The sequence below is a fragment of the Meriones unguiculatus genome (assembly GCF_030254825.1).
Source record: "Meriones unguiculatus strain TT.TT164.6M chromosome Y unlocalized genomic scaffold, Bangor_MerUng_6.1 ChrY_unordered_Scaffold_25, whole genome shotgun sequence".
Classification (NCBI taxonomy): domain Eukaryota; kingdom Metazoa; phylum Chordata; class Mammalia; order Rodentia; family Muridae; genus Meriones; species Meriones unguiculatus.
The window spans coordinates 9,760,308-9,767,248 of NW_026843710.1; the positions used below are offsets into that span (position 1 = coordinate 9,760,308).

General features: G+C 38.0%; 1 non-coding gene across 1 annotated transcript; it reads right to left on the reverse strand.

Moving 5' to 3' along the window:
• Window positions 1–6,318: 6,318 nt before the first annotated feature.
• LOC132651819 (U6 spliceosomal RNA) lies at window positions 6,319–6,425 on the reverse strand. The gene has a single exon (XR_009589379.1). It is a non-coding gene; the product is annotated as a U6 spliceosomal RNA (small nuclear RNA).
• Window positions 6,426–6,941: the final 516 nt, after the last annotated feature.

Here is a 6,941-nt window from a genome sequence, read left to right on the forward strand (position 1 = left end):
ACCCAGTTTCAGCAGAAGCCAAGGCACCCAATTGCCAGAAAGGTGGAGCTAAACTCACCTGTGTTCTGTTCCTGCATGTTCTACTCAACATCCCAGACAGAATGGCAGTGCCCAAAGCATAGTCTTGGTGTCCCTGTCAGGAGGAAAGGCCACAGCGGGGTGGGGGGACCATCATGTCCAATGCTCAGGAAACCCAGATCCAGAAGTCATTGTGGATTCACGCTAGGCTCTATCTTTCTACTGCATGTGTGAGCACCATGTTCACCTGCCATTGCGGAGTACCACTAGGCCATTGGGACACACAACTGCATCCTCAGACCTACAAAAGCCAGAGGACCATTACAACAGCCCTCAGATACTGCTCTAAGGTTCAACCAGTTACCCCTACCTAAACTGACAAAACTATTGGAATTTCTGGTTCTTCAAAAGGGCTTCACCCAATAATTACACCTTAAGAGCAACAGCTGCTGCTCACTAAATTCAGAGCAAGAACCCCAGGAGCAGGGCAGCCATCACCAGGACCTCTCCTAATAAGAAGAAAGCCTTCCTGAACATGAAAATTACCATGCAGGTCCATACAGCTGAAGTGAACTGTGACAATTCCTGAAAGCACCACTATTCAGTTGACCATATGAAAAAAGCTGAGAAGAAATGCTTCAGAACTCCGCCAAGTGGATTCTCCCCAACCCAGGACCCAGCAGTCACCAGAAATTAACATACAACACCCGAGACAGAGAGAAGTGTAGAGGCCAGTGTAAAAGCAAAACCAACATAAGAAAAAGCAATATTGTTTCCCCAGAACCCAGTTATCTAGGGGCAAGTAGTCCTAAACACACTAACATAAGTGAAATTGAAGAAGATGACCTTACATCTTTGTTTATGAAGAGGTTAATAGAGGAAGCAAATAAAATGTGTAAAGATTTAGGGGAAGATATAATAAAACTGGTTATGGCCATTCATAAAAAAATACAGGATTATGCAGCCAAACAATTTGTTGCTTTCAGAGAGGAAATGATTAAATCACTGAAACAAATAAAAGAAATAGAGGAATGTTCAAAGAAACAGGTTAAGGAATTGAAGGAAAAGCAGGAAAATACAGTCAGACAGGTGAAGGAAATCCACAAAAGAGTTCAAGATCTGAAGATAGAATTGGAAAAATAAAATAAAAAAACAACAAAAAACACACAAATGTAGGAAATCATGGAGAGGGAGAGCCTAGGAAAGAAAACAGAAACTACAGAGGTAAACATAAGCAACAGACTACAAGATATGGAAAGAAAGAATCTCAGATGAGGAAGATACAATGGAAGAAATAAATGTATTTGTCAAAGAAAATGTTAAATCTAAAAAAATTTCTGACACAAACCATCCAAGAAACCCAAAACAACATAAAAAGACAAAATCTAAGAATAATAGGAATAGAGGAAAGAGACGATTCCCTCCTCCAAAGCCCAGAAAATATTTTCAACAAAATCATTGAAGAAAATTTCCCCAGCTAAAATGAGAGGCCAATAAGAATACAAAATGCATACAGAACACCTAATAAATTAGACCAGAAAGAAAATCCTCTTGCCACATAATAATCAAAACAGTAATTATACAGAACAAAAAAAAAAAATATTAAAAGCTGCAAGGGAAAAAGGCCAAGTAACATAAAATGGTAAACACATCAGAATCATACCTGACTTCTCAACAGAGAATATGAAAACCAGAAGCTCCTGGATGAATATAATGCACCCGTAAGAGAATACAGATGTCATCCTAGGATACTGTACCCAGAAAAATTCTCAGTCCTCATAGATGGAGAAAACAAGATATTCAATGACAAAAACAAATTTCATCAATACCTACACACATATTCTGTGTTACAAAAGATACTAGAAGGAAAATACAACCCAAGAAAACTACTTGAAAAAAAAAAAAACAGGAAATATAAAAATAACCCCACCACAGCAAAACAAAAAGTAGCTGCACACAGAATCACACTACCACAGCCAATATCAACATCAAAGCATCTAAGAGCCACTGATCATTAATCTCTCTCAACATCAATGGACTCAATTCTCCAATAAAAAGACACAGATTAACAGAATGGATGTATAAACAAAACCCAACAATCTCTTACATTCAAGAAATATATCAAAGTTATAAAGATAGACATTACCTGAGAATAAAGGGCTGAAAGATGGTTTTCTAAGCAAAAGCACACAAGAAGCAAGTATGAGTAGCCATTTTAATGTCTAATAAAATAGACTTTCAACCAAAATTAATCAAAAGAGATAGAGAAGGAAACTTCATATTCATCAAGGGAAAAATCCACCAGGAAGATATTACAATCCTGAGCATATATGCCCCAAATGCAAGGGCAAACACAATAGTAAAGGAAAATTTAATAAAACTTAAACCACACATAGACCCCACACATTAATACTGGGAGACTTCAAGACCCCACTCTCAACAAAGGGAAGGACAGGTCAACATAACAGAAATTAAACAAAGAAACAATAACTCTGACAGAGGTCATGACTCAAATGGACCTCATAAACATCTAAAGAACCTTTCACACAAACTCAAAAGAATTTACCTTCTTCTCATCACCTCATGGAACCTTCTCCAAAATAGAGCATATAGTTGGTCACAAAGCAAGCCTAAACAGATACAAGAAGATTGAAATAATCCCTTGAATTTTATCTGATCACCATGGAGTGGAGTTGGACCTCATGACAAAAATAGTAAAAGTCCTACACACACATGGAAAATGAACAACTTGCTACTTAATGAAAGCTGAGACAGAGAAGAAATGAAGAAAGAAATTAAAGACTTCCTAGAATTCAATGAAAATGAAGGCACAACATGCCCTCACTTATGGGACACAATGAAAGCATTGCTAAGAGGAAACTTCATAGCACAAAGTGCCTTCAAGAAGAAATTTGAGACATCTCATGCAAGCAACTTAATGGCTTACCTAAATGCCCTAGAAAAAAGAAGCAAACACACCAAAGAAGAGTAGATGGCTGGAAATAATCAAACTCAGGGTTGAAATCAATAAATTAGAAACAAATAAAACAATTCAAAGAATAAATGAAACCAAGAGCTGGTTTTTTTGAGAAAATCAACAAGATAGACAAACCCTTAGCTAAACTAAGTAAAAGGCAGAGAAAAACTACCCATATCAACAAAATCAGAAAAGAAAAGGGGGACATAATCACAGACACTGAAAAAATCCAAACAATAATGAGGTCTAACTTCCAAACTCTATATGCCACAAAATTTAAAAATCTAAATGAAATGGACAATTTTCTTGACAAATTCTACATGCCAAAGGTGAATCAAGACCAGGTAAACCAATTAAATAGTCCTATATTTGCTAAGGAAATAGAAGCTGTCATCAAAAGTCTCCCATGCAAAATGGTCCCATGCAGGACCAGATGGTTTTAGTGCTTAATTCTACCAAAATGTCAAAGAAGAACTAACACCAATACTCTTCAAAGTCTTCCACAAGATAGAAAAAGAAGGAACACTACACAACTCATTCTGTAAAGCCACAGTCACCTTGGTACCTAAACTTCACAAAGACCCAACAAAGAAAGAGAATTTCAGGTGAACCTCCCCTATGAACTTTGATGCAAGAACACTCATCAAAATATTTGCAAACTTAATACAAGAAAACATCAAAGATATTATCAACTACGACCAAGTAGGCTTCATCCCAGGTATGCAGGTTTGAGTCAATATACAGAAATCAATCAATGTGATCCTCCACACAAAGAAATTAAAGGAGAAAAACCACATGATTATCTCCTTAGGTCCTGAAAAGGCATTTGACAAAATACAACATCAACTCATGTTTAAAGACTTGGAGAGATGACCGATACAAGTCATATACCTGGTCATATTAAAGGCAATATACAAAAAACCTATAGCCAACATCAAACTAAATGGAGAGGAAATTAAATCATTCCCACTGAAATCAGAGACAAGACCAGGCTGCCCACTCTCTCCATATCTCTTCAACATTGTTCTTGAAGTCCTTGCTAGAGCAACAAGACAATTAAAGGAAATGAAGGGGATACAAAATGGAAAGGAAGAATTCAAAGTATCATTATTTGCAGATGATATGAGTGTATACATGAGTGACACCAAAAATTCTACTAGAAAATTCAAACAAAAGAATAACACCTTCAGCAAAGTGACTGAATACAAAATTAACTAAATAATAATAATAATAATAATAATAATAATAATAATAATTACCTCTCCTGTATACAAAAGATAAAAGGGTTGAGAAAGAAATTAGGGAAACAACACCCTTCACAATAGCCACAGAATACATAAAGTATCTTGGTGTGAAGCTAACCAAGCAAGTCAAAGACATATGAAAAAAAATTCCAGTCTCTGAAGAAAAAATTAGAAGAAGATATCAGAATATGGAAAGATCTCCCATGCACATGGCTTGTAAGAATTAATATAGTAAAAAATGGCCATGTTACCAAAAGCAATCCATAGATTCAAAGCAATTCCTAACAAATTTCCAAAACAATTCTTTACAGACTTTCACAAAAAAATTCTGACCTTCATAAGGAACAACAAGAAACCCAGAATTGCTAAATGCTCAAGAATAAAAGCTCTTTCTAAGGCATCTCCTTCCCTGATCTCAAGCTGTACTACAGAGCAACAACATTACATACTTCATGGTGCTTGCATAGAAACAGAATGTTGGATCAATGGAATCGAATAGAAGACCCTGATAAATCCCCACACTTATTGACACCTGATTTTTACAAAGGTGACAAAACCATACAATTGGAAAAAAAGAGATAGAATCTTCAAAAATGGTGCTGGTCTAACTGGATGTCTACAAGTAGAAAAATGCAAATAGATCCATACTTATCACCCTACAGAAACCTAAAATACAAGTGGATCAAAGACCTAAACATAAAACCAGACACACTAAATTGGTTAGAAGAAAAAGTGGGGAATATCCTTGAAATCATTGGCTCAGGAGACAACTTCCTGAACAGAACACCGAACAGCACAGTCTCTAAGAGCAACAATCAATAAATCAGACCTCATGAAACTGAAAAGCTTCTGTAAAGCAAAGGACAGGGTCATCAGAACAAAGCGACTGCCTACAGATGGGAAAGTATCTTCCAAGCCTCTATGTGAAAGAGTCCTAATATCCAGTATATATAATGAACTCAAGAAGTTAAACAGCAAAAAATCAAGTAATCTAATTAAAAAATGTGGTACAGAGCTAAACAGAGATTTCTTTTTTTTTTTTTTTTCAATGCAGTTTATTCAGGAACATTGAACAATCCTTGGACCCCGGGGAAAGCCAGCCCACAGCTTAAATAGCCTCTGGGTAGCCAACCCAGGCGTGCCACGTGGGCAATGCAGATAGGTCCACATACATGGAAGCAAGCCAGATCCTCAGCCTTAGCCAAATGTGGAGTTGTTCGTGACAGAGAACACTCACCATCGGGAAGGTGGAAGGCAGAAACCAGCTCCATCTTTAAGGCATAGCATTCCACAGCTCTCTACAGTTCCCCCTTTTTGTTTTAGACGCATCAGGCAAGAGTAGAGGTCTGATCTCTGATATTAGAAATAAATTGGGACTTTGTACAGATGTTCATTTAGGTGTCATCCACCCAAAGAGCATCAGACCCATCTGATATCTTTTTCTCAGAGGCGGGACCTGGGGCATCAACCCGCATGCAATCAGACATGCTCTTCTCTGGGTCCAAAGCGGCTGACCCTGAGTGCAGTGCTTAGCCTCGCATCCTGAGCGTATCATTTTAGCTTTTTATGGTATCCAACCATGCTTGGGGAGAATGTCCTGCTTCAATGGCTGTAAAGGCCTGAATGATCATGGCTGCATTATGCTGTTGTGAGACTCTAATCTTGCATATATACCACAGGCAAACCAAGGAGACCAACACCAGAAGGCCTGCTAACACTCCCATGCCCACCCATTCCTTCAGATGATTCATGGCTGCAGCAATCCATATTGATAATCCTGTGGCTAGTCCTGCGTCCACTCTGGTAGAATTTACTGTGACAATGGCCACTCTCAGCTGCTCCATCGTAGTATCGAATTCTCCAGTCCAATTACCTAAAATATAGCTCGACAATTGTTTAGACAGATTTGCAGCACAGGAAAAATTCTCATGGTGTATGCTAGTGACACAAAGTCCAGCATACTTTCATTGACAGCCAGGTTGAGCGATTTGCCATAGGGTATCATTTTGCTCCTGCAAGAGGTCAATCCTCTGATTGAACACCATCAAGCTTCCTTTTAGTTGAGCATTAATTCCTTTAAAAAATATGGAACGCTTCATGAATTTGCGTGTCATCCTTGCGCAGGGGCCATGCTAATCTTCTCTGTACCGTTCCAATTTTAGTATATGTGCTGCCGACGCGAGCACTAAACAGAGATTTCTTAATAGAGGATTTCTTAATACCATATGGCAGAGAAACACTGAAAGAAATGTTCAACATCCTTAGTCTTCAGAGAAGTGGAAATCAAAATAACCCTAAGATTTCACCTTATATCCATCAGAAAGGCCAAGATAAAAAACTCAAGTGACAACACATGTTGGAGAGGTTGTGGTGAAAGGGGAACCATCCTGCACTGCTGGTGGGAATGGAAACTTTTACAACCACTTTTAAAATCAATCTGGTGCTTCCTCAGACAAGTAAAAATAGAACTTCCTCATGATCCAGCTATACCACTCCTAGGCATATATCCAAAAGAGGCTCAAGTACACAATGAGGACATTTTTTTCTTTGACCATTAACATTTTATTTTATTTTATTTTATTTTTTTATTTTTTTCAATGCAGTTTATTCAGGAACCTTGAACAATCCTCGGACCCTGGGGAAAGCCAGCCCACAGCTTTAAGAGCCTCTGGGTAGCCAACCCAGGCATGCCACATGGGCAA